This window comes from Pogona vitticeps, chromosome 6, assembly GCF_051106095.1.
Source record: "Pogona vitticeps strain Pit_001003342236 chromosome 6, PviZW2.1, whole genome shotgun sequence".
NCBI lineage: Eukaryota > Metazoa > Chordata > Lepidosauria > Squamata > Agamidae > Pogona > Pogona vitticeps.
Window position 1 is genome coordinate 66986819 of NC_135788.1, and position 19217 is coordinate 67006035.

Here is a 19217-nt window from a genome sequence, read left to right on the forward strand (position 1 = left end):
CTTAGAGCAACAAGCCTTGTTTTGTTAAAAAAAATAATCCAGCTAACTAACATGCTTTCAGATCAACTTTGTGTCCTACACCATTAAAACAGCAGTTTTATCTTTGACAATAAGTGAAGGCAGCACACTAAACTAAAAAGCAGACATTGGGGAAATAACACCTCTTCCATAATATACATAAAAAGACATCTAATGGCAAGATTCAGACTTAATTTTACTTGGAGACTGAATGATTTCAGTTACTCTACTCCAAGTATAGGTTATGTCTTGATGAAACTCACTTAAGTATTAGACTACTGATGCACAGAATCAGAATTTGCACCTTAATAAAGTACAAGGGTTCTAACCAGCCAGCCTTATTGTAGTGATTTGCAGGTACAGTGGACCCTCTACTTACGGAATTAATCCGTATTGGAACGGTGGCTGCAGGTCGAAAAGTCTGTTGGTCGAGTCTCCATTGATCTACAATGCATTGAAAACAGATTAATCCCGTAACCGGCAGTTTTTGTTCCATTTTGGTTTATTTCTGGTCTGTAGATCGATTATCTGGCTGCAAGACGAACCTAAATTTTGCGGCCAGAGAAGTCTGTAACTCGAGCTGTCTGTAAGTCGAGGGTCCACTGTAACCTTTAAGGCATCATCTTCACATATAAGCTGAGCAATGACTTAAGTATCAAATACAGGTTTTTCTTACTTTAAATACATATGCCATAGTTATATCAGCTGTATCACAACCCTATAAAAAACAATGCTGATGACATGTGAAAATTTACATGCCATTATACAAGAAAAAGAGGATTTAACTACAATTCCCATGAAACAACAATGATATTCTGTTTGAATATGGGGTAGTTATTTTTCAGTTCCACATAGAGATCTTTTTAAAAAAGAGAACTGACATATTTACATCTTACAAAAGGCCTTGAAAAGGAAGAACAAACGAATCAACCACACCTAGGAGATGAAATAAACTAACACTTTTTCAGTCATTTTAAATATGTAACCTGGTTACACCCAGACATAAAGATATCTTCAGAGTGCTTTTCAGGGTGTGACCAAACGAGGACGAAATCACATTGCCTATCTTAAATACATTTCAAGAACATCGCTCCTAAAAGAAAGCTTTCCAAATTATAACAGCTTTTACTTGGAGAGGCCTGCGAGTAACAAGCCAGAGAACAAACTGCCGTGTGTCCCATCCCCGGCTACGACCAAATAGACAGTACCTTCCTTTTTGCCCTTCCTTTTTCTTCCCTCTCCTGGGCTTTCGCCTGCCCACCCGCTTGCCTCTCTCGCGCAGTTTCAACGTCTCAAGCAAGCCCGAGTCATCCACCATTCGGGGAGAGGTAGCAAAATCGAATGAGAGGAAGGAGGGAGGGAAGGAGGGAAGGGAAGAGAAAGTAGCCCGGAGAGCTTTCCATTTCCAGCGTTTTGGGTTCTGCTGCATTTTTTAAAAAAAAGTGAGGGAGGGCGAGCGGCAAAGCGAGGCGCGCTGGAACATAAGACGCAGGAAATGGGGAGCGCGCGCGCGCGCCACCGGGGAAACGGCGGGGCTGGAGCCGAAAGCCCTCGTCAGGAGAGGAAGGCGAGAGAGAGAGAGCGAGAGAAAGATGATGGGTGGAGAGCTTAGATAATAAATGCCTTCGAGGCGCAAAAGGCTGGCGCGCAGGGAGAAGGGGGGGGACACACACATAGCGATTTTCCTCTAGGAAAGAAAAGGAGCTTCAACCCTGGAGTTATTCGGAGTTCAAGGGTGGGGGTGACGGATCCGGGGTGAGGGTGGGGATTGTCTCCCCCGTGAGGCTTAAGACCCAAGATCGCGCCCCCCCCTCGACATTACAGAGGGAGGGGCGCTACAGGCGCGGTTGCAACTCCCTCCTGCCTGGGCGTGAGGCGGGCGGCGCGCAACCCTCCGCGAAGGGGCGAGCAGGAAACGAGGGCCGACGGTGGCACGGCCACTGGTATACCTTCGGCGGGCACGGACGCCCGCTCGAAGGAGCAGAGAGCCTGAAGGCGCCTAAGAGGCGACCAGGGACCCCGGCCCCTCCAGCTGTCACGGCACCCCCCCCCCCCCGCTAGCTCCTCATTCCACGCTGGAGGAACCCGGGATGGAGACTCACCCATGGTGCAGGCGCTGGCGGCGGCGGCTGTGAACTGTGTGACGTTCCTCCTCCTCCGCTGCGGCGGCACGGAGCGAGATACCCCCTCCCTCCTCCTCCTCCTCCTCCTCCTCCTCCGGCTGGTGGTAGCCCTGCTGCCTCTGCTACTACCGCCGCCCTACCGATTCTCCAAAGCCCCTACGCCGACTTCCCAGCGTAACCACCGAGCAGCCCAGCAACGCCTACGCAGACGTACAGATGAGAGCCCGAAAGGGCGGGTGCGCTCCCCGCCCTCAGCTTCTTCCGGCCTCGTCCGAGATGTCGCGAGAATTCTTCTCACTCGCTTTTTAAACCCCCCTCCCCTTTTTAAATCCTGCCCGCCACCGCCTTATTTTCGCCCTCCTCGCCATCTTTCCTATTTTTTAAAGCGGTTTCCGCCATTTTTGTTCCTGGAATGATCTTCCACCCGGAAAAGATATAACGTCATTCTGCAAAAGCAAGCAAGTGCATGCTTGTGGGTTTGTTTCATGTACGTTTTAGTTGCTAGTCTTTAGCAAGCTTTTTGAAACGGCTTCTGGCGCTTACAACGAATGGCAATTGTAAAAAAAAAAAACCCGATCATGTTGCCCAAACCAAAGATGGCTGGCAAGGCTAGTGCGTAAATCTACGGCGAACGAGCTATTCTTGTAGTAGAGTATCGTTTTGCCCGTAGCCTAACGCAAATTGCGCGTGGGAGCGATTGACTACTAGCGGGTGAATAGGAAAACGTGCGGGCCGTTTTTAGTAAAGAACTGACGAACGGAGGTGGATACGGGAGGCTGAATGGCCAACGGCGGGGCCGTAGGCAGTGAGGGTGGGAGCTTCAGAAAATTGGAACATGTTGTCACGTAAGAACGTCCCGGGAAGGGGTCTGGCCAAGTGATAGGGCTCGGTAGTGGACTCCGTGCTTCGGCGTTGCATGTGTGTGGCTGAAGTGCACGCTGTGTAATTCAAAAGAGCATGCCCTCAAATGTTTCTGTTCAGTAACTGTAGCCGACTGGGGTTATTGCCATGCACACGCTCAAAGAACCTGAGCTGAACATTAATTAGCGTCCAAGGACACATGCTTAGCTCTTAGACCAATGTGGATGGCAAGCATCATTGCATAAGATCTGCAGCCTGGGTCGTTTAAAAAAATCTTATGTCATTTCAGCAATGGCTCCGCTGGCTGGGGCATTCTTGGACCTGTAACAGGAGCAACTAACTTCTCCAAGATCAGTTCCTGAGGAAAGAAGACATAGAAATACTGTATTCTGCTGGCAAAGTTTTAAGGGTGCCAGCAGTTTTGTACTCTGTTAAGTGACGTGACCTCTGGGTTCATCGGAAGAGGTGAGCTCCAGCAGGTGAAAGCTGAAAAATAAAAACTTGTTCATGTTATGGGTATTACATGACTATTTCAGATTTCTGTATCAAAATTTCCTGTCAGTTTTTTCAACATGAAGTCTTTCCTACCATTTTGTTGTTGTTGTTTAGTCGTGTCTCACTCTTTGTGACCCCATGGACCAGAGCACACCGGGCCCTCCTGTCTTCCACTGCCTCCTGGATTTGGGTCAAATTCATGTTGGTCGCTTCAATGACACTGTCCAACCATCTCGTCCTCTGTTGTCCCCTTCTTCTCTAGCCTTCACAGTTTCCCAACATCAGGATCTTTGCCAGGGAGTCTTCTCTTCTCATCAGATGGCCAAAGTATTGGTGCCTCAGCTTCAGGATCTGTCCTTCCAGTGAGCACTCAGGGTTGATTTCCTTCAAAATGGATAGGTTTAAAATGTTTTTGTTTAAAACTGTTTTAAGGTTCAGTGTCTTTTTAAAACCACAAAGAACAACTTCCAGGCCTCTTGAGTCACTACTAAAAAGAGGTCAGTGAGAAGGCCATCTCTAGCAGATTTTGAAGCACAAATAGGCTTGTACAGATGGGCCCATCTTTGCAATAGCCTGGACCCAGGTTGTGTAGGCCCTTTCTTAAAAGATTTAGTCCATATAGATAGAGTGGTACCTCGATTTAAGAACTTAATCCATACTGGGACTGTGTTCTTAAGTCAAAATGTTCTTAAGTTGAAGCACCATTTCCCATTGTAATGCATTTAAAAAAAACCAAAATAAAAATAAACAGAGCAAGTCCCACATTGGAACTACAAAAAAAAATCCAAAAACAAAACACACAAACATAAACCCCTCAGTCCAAACCCACCCTCCAAAACCCACCCAAAATAGGTTTTCAAAAAGGATTTACCAGTCCGAAGCCTCTGGACGCTCCGCTGCCTCCACCGGGGGCGAGTGTCCAAGTGCCCGGCCAGCTCAAGCCTCCCGGCACTTTGCTGCTTCCGCCGCGGCCAGGAATGAGCAGCCAAGCAGCCGACCAGCTTCAGCCTCCTGGCGCTCTGCTGCTGGGGGCAAGCATCCAGCCAGCTCAAGCCTCCCGGCACTGGGTGACCGCTGCCTCCAATTGCGGTGGTGGGGCACCCCCAGGAGGTCTCCGATGGCAGCAGGGAAGCTCCCAGGGCTTCTACACCATCATCGGAGACCTCCCGGGGGTCCACCACCACCACAATCGGCGCCTTCAAGCTTTCTCGGGGAGTAGACCGGGCCTACATGGGGATGCCCTCCCCTGGTAGGCCCGGTCTACCAGGCTTTCCCAGGGATTAGACCAGGTCTACTGGTGGAAGCCCTCCTGAGAGCTTTCCCCGATAGGCCCGATCTACTCCCCGGGAAAGCCTGAAGGCGTTGATAGTGGTGGCAGGGGACCTCCAGGAGGTCTCCGATGGCGGAGGAGAAGCCCTGGGAGCTTCCTCGCCACCATGGGAGACCTCCCGGGGGTCCCCCACCGCTACAACCAGTTCCTCCGGAGGTCTCAAAGGGCTTTCCCCCATGACAGAGGAAGCCCTTTGAGACCTCTTAAGGCAAAAAGGCAGGGGGAAAGGGCGGGAAATGTGAATTTCCAGCCCTGTCCCCCTGTCTTTTTGCCTTAAGAGGTCTCAAAGGGCTTCTTCTGATGTCGGAGGGGAAAGCCCTTTGAGACCTTCGGAGGCGCCAATCGCAGTGGCGAGGACCCCCTGGGAAGTCTCCCATGGTGGTGGGAAAGCCCTGGGAGACCTCCCTGGGGGTCCCCACGGTGGCGATCAGCGCCTTCTGAGGGCTTCAAGGGCTTTCCCCCCGACATCGGAGGAAGCCCTTTGGGATGTCTGAAGGCAAAAAGGCAGAGGGAAAGGGCAGGTAATTCAAATTCCCCCCCTTTCCCCCTGCCTTTTTTGTTCGTAGGTCGAGGCTCTGTTCGCAAGTCGATGCCAATTTTTGCAAACGGAGCCTTTCATAAGTTGAAAAGTTTGTAAATTGAGGTCCCACTGTACCATGTTTTCCTGAAAATAAGGCAGGGTCTTATATTAAATTTTGCTCCAAAAAACATATTGGGGCTGGTTTTGAGGGGATGTCTTATTTTTTCTTGTACAACAATCTATATTCAAACACAGTCATGTCATTTTCTGGTTGCTACACAATGATGGAGGGTGGGGTTTCACTTTACTTGGGCTTATTTTTGGGGTAGGGCTTATATTACGAGCATCCTGCAAAATCATACTAGGGTTTATTTTCAGGTTAGGCCTTATTTTCGGGAAAACAGGGTAGGTCCCAAACTTATACCCAGTGTGGTGTAGTGCAGTGGTCCCTGACCTTTTCCCAACTGCAGACTGGGGGGGGGGCGTGTTGTGCTCATGTGCATGTGTGAGAGGGGCGTGTTGTGCTTACAGGGGCAGTGTGTGCTCGTGCACATGGCGCATGGGGGGGCAGGAGATCTGTGTCTGTGGCCCAGTCCTGCCTAGGCCACAGACCGGAAGTTGGGGACCTCTGGTGTAGTGGATATAGTGGCAGACTAGGATGCTGAGTGATGGATTATGACCCTGTTTTTAGTTCAAATCCCCACTTGGCCATGGAAACTCATTGGAAGTGTGGAACTGGTAAAACCACTTCTTAAATATCTTTCTTACCTTGAACGCCCTGTTGAGGTCATTATAAGTTGGTTCCAACTTGACAGCACAGAACATACACACAGGTACTGCAGTGCTTGCACAAAATGGATCATCAACCATATTATTTATTCATTTATTCATTTATTTATTTATTTATTTTATTTCTATCCCGCCTATCTGGTCATACTAGACCACTCTAGGCGGCTTACAGTCGGAGCAACAATAAAATTATTAAAAACATTACAAATAGACAGAAATAGAAATCAAAGAATATAAAAGAAAAATCGTCAGGGATTAACTTCTATGCAGCCCACACTACCCAAAGGTCTCTGGGCGGCTTACCATCTAGGAGCAAATTTTACCAGCACAGAAGGGAAGAGCTCTCAAGCCCATTTGTAGTTAATGTGAGGACTGATAATAGGAACTGCCTGACCTGTTAAACATGTATACTAAATCATAAGGAAAAGTATATCAGCCTTAAGGAGGTCCATCTGGTGTTCTTGACAGTAGCACATTGATTTCAATATGAATTACACTTTGCTTTTGTTATTGTTGTTATTTTCATGAATATTATATTTGTAATCTAAAGCTCACTTTGTTATGTTTTCAGGCTGAAGTCCTGTCTACATTTATTTTGGAGTAAGCTCCATGAACCCCAATAGGGGATTTTCAGCATAAGCATTTACATCATCAGGATGCAGACCTATATGAAATGCATGTCTTATAATAAGATTAAAACATTTAGAAACCAGTTTTGCCCAAAATGAAAACTGAGTTCAGATCTGGTTCTCGTTAAATAACCTTTATGGCCATTGTCACTGTCACAGATGTAGGCTCTTGGCTCTAATTGTCACCCTTAATACAGTATTATTCTCCTAGTGGACACATTTGTGTCACGGCCTAATAGGCTTGCCTGACATTTTTACAGTGAAGCCTTGAGTTATGTTTACAAGTGCTTTGTGTGATCATGTTCTCAAACTGAGGAGAGATAAAAATGAGTAAAAAACACTATGTCATTTTGGTGCTAGATAATACAAATTCTCAAAACTGAGTATAAAACAAAACCAGTAAAGAACATGGGTTGTCGAGTCCTTCCTCTCTTCACAAATATAAACATCAACACAATTTGCACTGCACAACTGTATTGGAAAAGCCCAGCTGCTCTTGTTCTGTAGTATGTTTACTGTATTTCATTGGTATACATTCATTGCCTCAATTGTCTAAAGAAAGAGGCTTTGATAGATTGCAACCCAATGATGTGATCTTCGTGAGAGGCACATACATACACTTATTGTCTGAAAAGGAAAAAGGGTCTTTTGTTGAAGCTGTAGTGCTGTATTAGTGGGAAAACTCTCCTCTCTCCATAGAAAGGGACTGTGTAACTCCTTAGTTGTGACTTTGTACACATAGAGATTATGTGATTAAACAAAGTTCTGTTAGGATTTAGAGCAGAGGTGGACCACTGTGGGTCTCCAGATGTTTCTGGATTGCCACTCCCATCATTCTTCACCATACTAGAACTTGTGAGAATTGTAGACCAAAAACTTCTGAAGACCCAGAGTTCCTGTCCCTGTATTAGAGATACAATAGTTGAAATCCTGTTGCTTAGTGCAGTGTCACAAGTACAGTAGACCCACTGAATTAGTGGGGAATTTGTGACTCAACTCCTCTGTAAGTTCTATTGATTCAATGGGCCTCAACTAGCTTTAGCTTACTTCAATAAGTAAGAGGATTTCAGCTGGTGCTATACTTTAAATTATTAGTGACAATGTGCCTTCAAGTTGATTCTGAGGTATGGCAATGCTTTCCAGAATTTTCTGCATATCGAATACTCTGGAGACAGTGCAGGATTGTGCAGCTTACCCAAGTGTGCGAGATTGCCTCTTCTCCCAGAAGGCATAGTGGATAAGCAAACTCATATCGTAACTCCTAAGTCCTGGTTCCACAACCAGGTATTCAAGCTCATTGGTACTTCAGCCAGCTTTATGCACAATCAAAAATGGCCTTCCAGATGTTTCAGACTACAAAACCCATACAGTAATTACTTTCATTTGGCTACGCTGGGTGAGACCTAGGAGAGGTGAATTCCAAAATAGATACAGAGGCAAACATTCCAGGACCTTAGACTAATCTACTGATTATTTTGTTGAGTGTGTATTATGTAACAGGCGGATTTTGGCAGTATGACTTTCTTGATTTGGAGGCATATTGTTTCAGTTCTTCTATACCTTGCCATTTAGGCATAATAGATTATTCTAATCTTTACAATGTATAGTATTCACTGTGACTGGTATTTGCGGGCTACAAGACTCTGAAATTGGTTGAAAAGCAATCCATTTGACCAGCAGATTCTACAGAGGGGCATAATTTTCCTGCTTCAAGTCTCCATTGAGACAGTATCAAGTAGCATTGAGCTAAGCATTATTTTTATACTTTTCATCAAGTGTGAATATATCTGAGACAGGAACTGCACAGTTAGCTTCCTTTAGTGAGCATACAAAGAAAGAACGCTAGCTTTTCCCAACATGTTTCCTATATTCTTGGTTATATGATTGAATGGTTAACTTCATCATTCTGGGCTCTTGGTCAGGCTGTGCCCATGGTGTTCTGATATTTCATTCATTCATTCATTCATTCATTCATTCATTCATTCATTCATTCATTCATTCATTCATTCATTCATTCAATTTATACCCTGCCCCCTAGACAGTGTCTACGTCTACAGCGTCTACAAATTTTGCTCATATGATTTTTTTATTAATTTGTGATGTGCACACCCACTACTTTTTTTTTATTTTTTGGGGGGGGCATGGATTTATCCCTAAGTGTTTATTTTGCAATGTTCGTATTCTATACCTCAAAAAAACTGTAAACTTAAGGAGGTAGGTGGTATAAAGGTTAAGGTTTCTGAGAGTTCCGAGTGTAATAGTTAATCCTGCAGAGACCTAGAACAAGATATATACAATTGAACATTGAAGTCTTTGTGGAGTCATGACTGTACAGTAATTATTGGGATGAGAGGAAAGCAGAGGAAAGGGGGCCAAATGCATAGGTAGAGCTTTTGCAGAATCAGTTCAAGACTTAGGATATCCTGGATTAAATCCAATGTTAGTTCCAACAGGAGTGGAACTGTTGAAATGGATGGGATTTGTTAGTAGCAAGCAAAGAATGTTTCCATTGATTTCTGTAGTTCTGCTTTTGTTGGAACTGACATTAGATTTAGTACATTATATTTACCTACATTTTAATTGGGATTTTATTCTTGTTGTTGTTTAGTTGTTAAGTTGTGTCCGACTCTTTGTGACCCCCATGGACCAAAGCATGCCAGGCCCTCCTGTCTTCCACTGCCTCCCAGAATCTGGTCAAATTCATGTTGGTAGCTTCATTGACACTGTCCAACCATCTCATCCTCTGTCGTCCCCTTCTCCTCTTGCCATCACACTTTCCCAACATCAGGGTCTTTTCCAGGGAGTCTTCTCTTCTCATGAGATGGCCAAAGTACTGGAGCCTCAGCTTCAAGTTCTGTCCTTCCAGTGAGCACTCAGGGTTGATTTCCTTCAGAATGGAAACATTTATACATGTGTATAAATAAATCTTGGTACTGCATGAGAAATCTAAATAGAAACTATATAAACTGAAAGATGAACAGATAGATCAAAATCTTGTTTCAACTACAGTAGTTACAGTTCAGAAAGTTACTTTTAAGAAACATGAATATAATGGCATGGTGGAGTCATCCACAGGGAAAAGTAAGAGAAGGAAGATTTGGAACCCAGAGGATTTTCCTACCACTGGTGAGTTTTGGATGGCCTGAGCAGGTAACTAAGCAGTGGACTTTTGGATTTCTTGAACTTTGTTTTGCCAGAATTCTCCATTTACTCAGTTTGAATTCTGCAAGCTTTGGCCAGGAAATTAAATTCCTCACAGGAATTTTGAGTTGCACACAGGTGGAGAAGTAAGGCTTTGTCAGCCATTTTATTCCTGTGAAGAAGACAGAGGAAATGAGTTGGGTGAGAGACCTAAACTCTATAGGATCGCAAGGGATTAGGGGACTGTTAGTCTCTCTGGCCATTATTCACAGTAAGAGTGTCTCTCAAAAAATAAGTAGTACTGTAATTCTCTGCAGCTCCCACAGAACTTAGGCCCTCACACTCATTTCCTGTGTTTTCATATGAACAAAATAGCTGACAATACCTTCATTCCTCGCCTGTAAGTAAGTGAAAACTGTAGTGGGGACTTTAATTTCTTGACCTTCCCCCCCCCCCATTTCTGGCTGGAGCATTCTGGAGGATGATGTCCAAGAAATTTGAAAGCGCTATGCCTCCATGTAATTATGATCATTTTTCTTCCATTCTATGGGTAGTTCATCATTTGTACTGTACACATTATATACAACTCATCATTTGTACTGAATGCAAATCTTGAATCGTGTAGAAATTGTTCAATCAATAGATCCAGATTTTGGAAAGTTCCTTTTAAAAGTAATTTGCTGCAGTAGACCTCAAAGCCCTCAATAGTTACTTTACAAAAGTTATCATTCAAAAGGCATTGAAACCATCTTACTATTACCAGCCACTGGCCTATGATATAAAACAAATTCCCTTCATTATCTTTGTCTCATTGCCTCAACATCCACAGTAGAACATGAGCCAGTCACAGCATAGACTAACAATGGAACCATGAAATATTCCTTCTCCATCATTTAGATAGGCCAAACCCCAGAATTACAATGTTGACAAAACTGAACATTATAGTGAAAAAAGGAGCAAACTTAGCTTTCTTTAAGTTACGATGCAATGTAATTTTATCATCCTTTCTTACAAAGGAATTGCAAGCATCTATTTGTAGCTAGTTACTACCAACCTTTGATTAGCTCTTATGTCAATAGCCAAGCACACATCTGCATGAGCAATGTAAACAAAGCTACTTAGATGCATGCATTTCCCATGCTAGACTGGATGAATGCTTCTGCTGCATGGCGTGTAGAGTCTATAATTTTCTGCTTCAGGGACTCAAAAATTAATTTTCCAGCCTCTGTGCTGTTTTTGAGAGCTGAGTTGATTCAACTGTATGCATTAGGAAATGAATAGTCTAATGCAGTGGTTGGGGAACAGGGGTAAATTACTCCAAATAGGATAAATGAAAATCCTGGGGTTAATGAGCAGAGCGCTACCCACCCCCACCCCCCTGCAGCCGAACCTCAAACTGTAAGTCACCTATCCCTGCTACCTTCCTTGGTTGCGGCACTTGTAAATCACTTCTTTTAGAGATCAGAGATAAGGCAGCTTTATTGTTTTCTGGTATATCCAGCTTGTGAATGACTACTTCCGCCCAGAGGTGACTGCAAGCAGGAGGGAAAGCTCCAATTAAGCAGGAAGGAAGGTGCGAGAGAGGGACGCGTGGAGTCATTCAACTTGTTAAATGTATGTAGAAAGCTGAGGGAGTGTTTGTGTGTGTGTGTGTGTCTGTGTGTGTGTGTGTGTGTGTGTGAGAGAGAGAGAATTGACTCTTTCATAAAACCATGAAAAAAGGAATCTTCCAAAGTTAATCTCCACTGCATTTAGCTCTGCAGTTTCTGCTGAGAACAGCAGAAGTCTAAAGCGTGTAGCAATCGTGTTTCTCTATTTCTCATCCCCAAAGCAGGCAAGAGTATCATAGTTTATTCCCAAAATCTAAATCCCAGTCTTTCTGCTCCTGGTCCTACTTTGACTGCAGCACCAAACAAAAGACTGTGGGTTTCTTTACTGAGTCAATCCATCTCATGTGCAGTCTTCGTCTTTTCCTACTGCATTGCACTTTTTTCTGCATTGCTGCCTTTTCCAGTGAGCTTGTCTTCTTACGATGCCACTGTAGTACAGTACCCTTTGTTTGGTTATTTTAGCTTGTAGTGAAAGTCCACACTTAATTTGCTTTACTTATCTTTCTGACAAGTCATGATATCTTTAAAACCCGTCTCCAACACTAAATTTCAAATAAGTTAAATGTGGGTATACATTTTATGTACTGTACAAATGTGTATACAATGTGTATTAAAAGTCTGCACTCCTATATACAGCTGCTTTTCTGAGGGTGGTTTACTTTGGAGGAAACGAGTCCAGGATTTCAATGTACTTAATAAGCTTTATAAATGTTGTTGTTGTTTAGTCGTTAAGTCGTGTCTGACTCTTCGTGACCCTATGGACCAAAGCACACCAGGCCCTCCTGTCTTCCACTGCCTCCCAGAGTTGGGTCAAAATCATGTTGGTACCTTTGTTGACACTGTCTAACCATCTTGTCCTCTGTCGTCCCCTTCCCCTCTTGCCTTCACATTTTCCCAACATCAGAGTCTTTTTCAGGGAGTCTTCTCTTCTCATCAGATGGCCAAAGTACTGGAGCTTTAGCTTCAGGATCTGTCCTTCCAGTGAGCACTCAAGGTTGATTTCCTTCAAAATCGATAGGTTTGATCTCCTTGCAGTCCAAGGGACTCTCAAGAGTCCCCTCCAGCAGCACAATTCAAAAGCATCAATTCTTCGGCAGTCACCTTTCTTTATGGTCCAGCTCTCATTTCCATGCATCACTACTGGAAAAACCATAGGTTTGACTATGCGAACCTTTGTCGGCAAGGTGATGTCTCTGCTTTTTAAAATGCTGTCTAGGTTTGTCATTGCTTTCCTCCCAAGAAGCAAGTGTCTTTTAATTTTGTGGCTGCTGTCCCCATCTGCAGTGATCATGGAGCCCAAGAAAGTATAGTAAAATTTGTCACTGCCTCCATAGCTTCCCCTTCTATTTGCCAGGAGGTGATGGGACCAGTGGCCATGATCTTAGTTTTTTTGCTGTTGAGCTTCAGACCATTTTTGGCACTCTCCTCTTTCACCCTCATTAAGAGGTTCTTTAATTCCTCCTCACTTTCTGCCATGCTTTTGCTTAGTCAATGAAGCAGAAGTAGATTTCTGGAACTCTCTGGCTTTCTCCATAATCCAGCACATGTTAGCAATTTGGTCTCTAGTTCCTCTTCCCCCTTTCCAGCCAGGGGAAAAACATCACCAAAAAAACCCCAAACAAACCACTGCAAGGCCCATCAGAACACGCTGGGGCTGGGAAAAACACACACCAGAAAACAAAACAACACTGCAAGCTCCATTGGAACATGTTCGAGCCGGAAAAAACAACAACACCAAAAAACAAAACACTGCAAGCCCCATCGGAACGTGATGGTGCAAAAAAAAAAAAAAACCACACACCAAAAAACACCAAAAAACAAACAAAAAAACCACAGCACAGAAACATAACCCCCCCCCCAGCCCAAACTCATGCTGCAAAACCCTGCATGTACTTACTCAGAAGCAGAAAGCAGAACCTTACCAGGCAGTCCGAAGCCTCTCTGCAAAGGCACACACTCTAACCGTTGGGGCAAAAGAGCTACAAAGAAGCAGCCTCTTCGCTGACCAACAATTACTCGAATTGGTTGTACGTTGGGACGGTCGTAAGTTGAAGCACCACTGTGTCATTGAAATAAGCTCAGGCACCAGCAGTGCTTGGAAAACGAAGATTGAGTTTAGGTACCAAAAATTCTGTCCAAAAAATAAAATAACCACTATTGTTGAAGTTGCTTAAGCAACTTATATATGGTTTTAATGTTTACAAATAATGGAGATGGAAGTGCTAGGAAGTTAACAGTGGTTTTATCATAAGGCAGAGTGAGGAAACAATCTTAAATGACAGATACTGAGATAGCAATGGCAGCCGCTCAGCTGTCCCTCCTGAATTTCCTGGCCATTGCATTCAACTAGATTCAATTACCAGTATATTTGGCTTCTTTTAGGATGGATAAAAATCAATTATTTTTTTAAATTGATTTAAAATTGAATTTAAATGTTAAAAAAATATTTTTAAATTTTTAATTTTAAAAAAATCTGTTTTTTTATTTAAATTGTGATTAAAATCAATTTAATTTAAAAGAAATCCACCTCACTTCTATATATGGAATAAAGGGAAGGTAATTTGTCTTTTACTTAAGGCAGCAAAATGTTTTTGGCCAGTGCTGAATCCCAAGCAGGATAAGGGAAACACATGTGTCCTGTTATTAAGGTAATCCCGCTGAAGCACAGAGACAGAACTCAAATATGGAGACCCCTAAGCCAAATCTGTTCACTGTAGGAATCATACCACTCCCTCATTATGCATACAGAAATATGTGGCAAGATTATTATGAGTGATAAACTGAAAAGTCAGACCACTTTCTGATTTGGTTGTTGAGGGTCCATCCTGCCTCACTAACAAGAGACAAATAAACAGGAGTTTGCACTTTCAAAATGGTGAAATCAGCCATTGTGTACAAGGTGTAACACATCTAGCAGAACTTAGTGCATTTTAGTGAAGGATCTTGAGACTCCTTGAAATCAATAGGATTTGTTCATTGTCTTTTCTAAGAATGAGTAAATTTGGATTCCGCTATAAGTCTGTGATTCCTCTGTTCTGCCTTAAGAATCTGACCATGCAGATTTCATCAGTTGTTACCAAGCTTTTATTCATTATTATTTTGTCTTTTTGCCCCACTTCATCTCTTCCATTCACCCCTTTTCCTTGTGACAACTTGGTTAATTAAAAGATATAGAGGTCCTGAAAGATTGTCCACCATTTTGTAAACATTTTGTTGTCTTAACGAAGGCATTGCTCAGAGCTTGGAAGGAATGCCCTAAGGTAATAAAACACATTGTTTCTGTAGATCTTTTCCCTTGTAACTTACTTTGTTGTATGTGTCGTGTTTCAAAGTACTGTAATCCCTCAGAAGTCTTCATTATTAACCAGAGCATTACTGGAAGAGATAAGGATATTAATAAAATATTCTTTAAACCAAATTTCTATCTGCCAGCTTAAGGGAGTTTTAAACAAGTCTGACAAAGGGAATATTATAAAGGAGTGAATTCACTGACATTTTAAATAATTATATGATCCGGTCGTATAGAAACAAAAGCGACAGAACTTCATGATTTAGTGTCTGCCAAAATGACAATAGTAATTTTCAGGACAGAGCTGTTTAGAATTACAGGTTCAAATTGCTTTGGCAATATACAGAATTGCCAGGGTACTGAAAAAGATGTCTGTTCAACTTACTGTCTTGTGTGGAACCATTTGCTTGTGATGTCACATTGGATAAATGCATGATTTTGCAAAATTGGCCCAGTTTAAAACACAGGAGCTTTAATCTCATACGATGGGAGGGCAGTGTCTTACACAGCTCTTGCTGCTGAGATAGTCAAGCAATTAAAGAAAACAAACCCAAACCAGGTACAAAATGCAACAACATAGCTGTGTCTGGAACACAAAGCACCTAGTGAGACAACACCCCACATTGTATGACTGTTCCCTGATGAAACATTTGTTACCTTTGTTTAGGAGAACACCCTCCATGCATGCGAGGATTCTTGTCTGCCTTTTTAGGCATCCGTATTCACACACGCTCTGGCACCCCTGGAGCCATTTCCTTTTGAACTCCTTCCCTTTCCACTCTCCGCATTTCCCAGCTGCATTCTTTTGCTGTGGCTCTCATGAGAATTCATCATAGCTCACAGCAGTTTTCGGTTTACTTGTGCAGCTCAGTATCATGCAAAAATTGCTGTATCTATGCCCACTGTTTCTTCCTCTCCTACGCCCCAATCAAATAATACAGACTCACCCAGTCAGCATTTGGAGATCCTGCTCCTCTTTCCACACCACAGTTCACATTCCCAAAGGGTCCCCCTCCCAACCATCTGGGTAGTATTTTCAGAGGATTGCCGGTTTCCTTAGGAGGTTTTTGTTTTGTTTTGTTTTGTTTTTGGCAGGGAGAGGAAATTTCGTTTGCATCAACTGGGTATATATGTACAGATATCATTGTCCTTCCTGCCATCACTGTTGGTTAAATGATTACTGTTATGATAATCATTTATGTTTGTAGCTTTTGCATTTCTGTCCTCCTCCTATCCAAGGATTTGCATAATTATTTACCTGCCCAGGTAATTTTTATATTACTACTTAAAAATAAATAAATACATTTTAATGTTTTCTTATTGTTTATATGTACTTATATTAGATGCCAAGCACTATTTTATGAGTGGTTTAGTTTCTGTTTCTTTGTATGGCTTGATTGGCTATGAAAAAAATTAAGTATTCATATTTGTATTCACCTGCTTAGGTCATATTTGTTGAATGTGACAAATTAGTCCCCTGCCCATAGAATCTTATGCCAGATGAAGCTTGTTGAAGGGACTAAGAAACTCTTACTTAGTTCTGCTGCAACTAACTGTGGTTATTCTCAAATCTTACTGTCATAGAAATGCATATACGATTGCAGCCTCATTATAGTTACATGGTAGTGTTTCTATGTTATTGTGCAGCATAGCAATTTGACATTCTACAAGGCACTTCTAAAATTGGGGGCAGCCCAGATAAAACATTATAACTTTGAAACTGAACTTTGGCACAGATGCAGCAGATGGTCTCCCCTTGAGCAGTACTAAATATAGGGAAGTTTCAGCAAAGGGCTTTCAAGTTATGATTTTTTTAAAAAGTAAAACTGTTTCTCCCCCTTTGTTTTGGAAAAGGAATTCTGTGTCTGTAAAAATGTTTACAAGATATTTTTAAAAATAGAGAACAAATATTCAGAAGCTCACACAAAGCTGGAAAATCACTCCCCCGCCCCCTTTATGGCTGGGGATAGTCTTACTCAATGTTATCAGAACTTTGGTACCTATATCCTGTCACAGTTTCAATCATTCCATCCATCTTGTCACTGTACAGTTATCTGATGATTAAGAAATAAACTCTAAAGTTGTTTTGTGCTATCAAGTTACTTCTGATGTGAGGTGACTATATGTGTTAATGACCTAAAAATGTCATATCCTTAACAGCTCTGCTCAGATATTGCATCTCACGTTACACAGTTGTTCCTTCTTCCTACTTTCCCCTCCCACTTTCATAAATTGTAGTGGCATTACATCCAACATAAATGGTGTGACACAACATTCCTGTGAAAGTTTTACACTCTGGCACAATTGTCAATCTTATAACACCACATTACTATGCTTTTAATTAGCTGTTTTCTTTCTCTCTCTTTTTAAAATGTTTTTAATTTTTTTTCTTTCATCAACAATGAAACTGCATTGACTTTATTTGCTAGCAAATCCAGCATGCCTCATAATGTAATGATTTTTGCCACTGGTCAATAAATGTTGTCCTGAGTTCAGTGTTAAGGTTGAAACTGAACAAATAAATGAGACTAAATAAATAAGGTTCCTGATTTTATATTGAAAGCCACACAGCTATGAAAAGCTGCTCACATAGAGCTCTCCACAGAATCATAATTTCAAGTGCTCCTTCAGATGCATAACCCTAAGGGCACAGCTTGTATTTTTCATTTATGTTAAGAGCGGCAGCGGCCAAGTACTAGCTTTGGGGTATGGCTATAATGGAAGTAGATTCTTATCCAGTCCCTCTTTTTGACTGTGCCTGGTTTCATTGAAAGCATGCCTTCAGAACAAGCTCAAAATGATGCAAAAGTCTGTATACTTGATCATTTTGTTGGAAAATTATCAGTGTGATCGTGACATCCTTTAGTCGTCTAAAAAACCCCAATCTATTATTTTCTTGTAAATCTTCATTTTCAGCTAAAAGAGCAGATGTGCATGTGTAGTAACCAAAGAGAGAGAAAAAGGCTGAGGCTTCATTCAATAATGGCTAAGCACTCGTAACCTCAATCAAATTCTGCTAAGCACGAAACTTTCACAGGAATGTTGTGTTGTTCCATTTATGTTGGATGCATTCCAGCCCCACTTATGAAAAGGCATGTTATGTTGACCAGTAAAGGATGATGATGATGATTGTCATAATTGTTGTCATCATGATATTGTCAGCAAGCCATAGGAAATCACAGTATTTCATCATAAATACATGAGAAAAAAATAAGGAAACAAAGTCAGAGATAAATTATGATAGTGGTAGCTGGTGATTCTAATTTTAAGAATCCACTCTGAGTTTTAATCTGCACGTTACAAGCCTTATCCAGAATGTTAGACCTATTTGAGGGATAGCCCTTGGAGAGTTTCTGTAAAGTTTACAACAAAACCTAAAATGGCTTTGCAGCACCTTTAAATGAGAACTCCCAGTTATCATCGAACTATGGAAAGAAAGTTTCTCTTCAGTTCACAAAGATGGCTAGAACAAGAAGAGGAAGTGGTGCATGGCCTCCATTCAGTCATACGTTTTTAACCACATGGTCACATGAGTCGTTGGGCTCATTTGATTAGGCTTGTTGGCGCTAGCATAAAGGTTACTTTATATGAAACTTTGTTGCTTTCTCACTTCTCAGTGAGAAGTAAAACAAACATCTGAGTGTTTTTATAAATACTGTATATTATTTTTAAAAAATCTCTAGTTCCTATACTCTTCCTCATTGCCTACAGAGCCTGGGGCACAGTATGAACAAGTATATTAAGCATGTGATATTGCTCCTTCACTATTTAATGATGCCATATCCTCATAACAATAATGTAACTAAAGCTGCACAGACAAAGAGTTGTCCTTCATTATGTTACAATCAAAAGGTAACATAGTTATACTTTTGTTACTAGAAAAAGAAATTCAACTACAAAGAACTAACCAGTTACTTCTAAACCATGGGGTTCTCTTTTTTTTTCTGTTTAGTTATTATCCAGATTCAAGGATTGGGGAAGAAGCTTTTTGGAACCAATCCACTAAAGACCTGACCAGAGTCTAGGGAAGTTGCATACATTCAAATATGAATTCATAAACTCTCTTGGGAAGTTATACAATAGTATATCTAATGCTTGTACATAATTTCTAAATGATAAATTTATATCCTGCATGTATGCATGTTCTTTATAGCTTTAAAATGTATTGCCTGGATTGTTTAGTCAGAGTTTAGATCAGTAAGATTAATATTGTAGCTAAAATCCTTTTTTTTTTTTTTTTTTTTTTTTTTTTGCATAAGGCCTGCATGATTTGCTGTGGCTTGGCTGCACAATTGGGCATGTTACCAAGCACACATTCAAGATATGCCCTAATGCTTCGTCAGCTAACTACAACTGGCTGTAGCATGTTTGCAAACCTTGTGTGAGCACCAGTAGGATTTTTATCAATTTTT

General features: G+C 42.0%; 1 protein-coding gene and 2 long non-coding RNA genes across 5 annotated transcripts in view; 1 reads left to right on the forward strand and 2 right to left on the reverse strand.

Moving 5' to 3' along the window:
- SEPTIN7 (septin 7) overlaps positions 1-2158 on the reverse strand; it is a 79994-nt gene extending 77836 nt beyond the window's left edge. For both annotated transcript variants that reach the window (XM_078377487.1, XM_078377486.1), the window contains exon 1: positions 2121-2158. The gene's annotated coding sequence lies outside the window, so the exon portion shown is untranslated. The remainder of the gene's footprint in view (positions 1-2120) is intronic.
- Positions 2159-2472: 314 nt separating this feature from the next.
- On the forward strand, positions 2473-3521 carry LOC140708339 (uncharacterized). The gene is made up of 2 exons (XR_012088451.2): positions 2473-2628; positions 3292-3521. It is a non-coding gene; the product is annotated as an uncharacterized LOC140708339 (long non-coding RNA).
- Positions 3522-6204: 2683 nt separating this feature from the next.
- Positions 6205-15863, reverse strand: LOC110076190 (uncharacterized). Of its 2 annotated transcripts, none has more exons than XR_012088449.2 (3): positions 15463-15661; positions 14823-14891; positions 6205-9652 (listed from the first exon to the last, which is right to left on the reverse strand). It is a non-coding gene; the product is annotated as an uncharacterized LOC110076190 (long non-coding RNA). The 2 variants fall into 2 exon arrangements; XR_012088450.2 differs by lacking the exon at positions 15463-15661 and adding an exon at positions 15753-15863 and having other exon boundaries at positions 8912-9652.
- Between the last annotated feature and the right edge of the window lie 3354 nt (positions 15864-19217).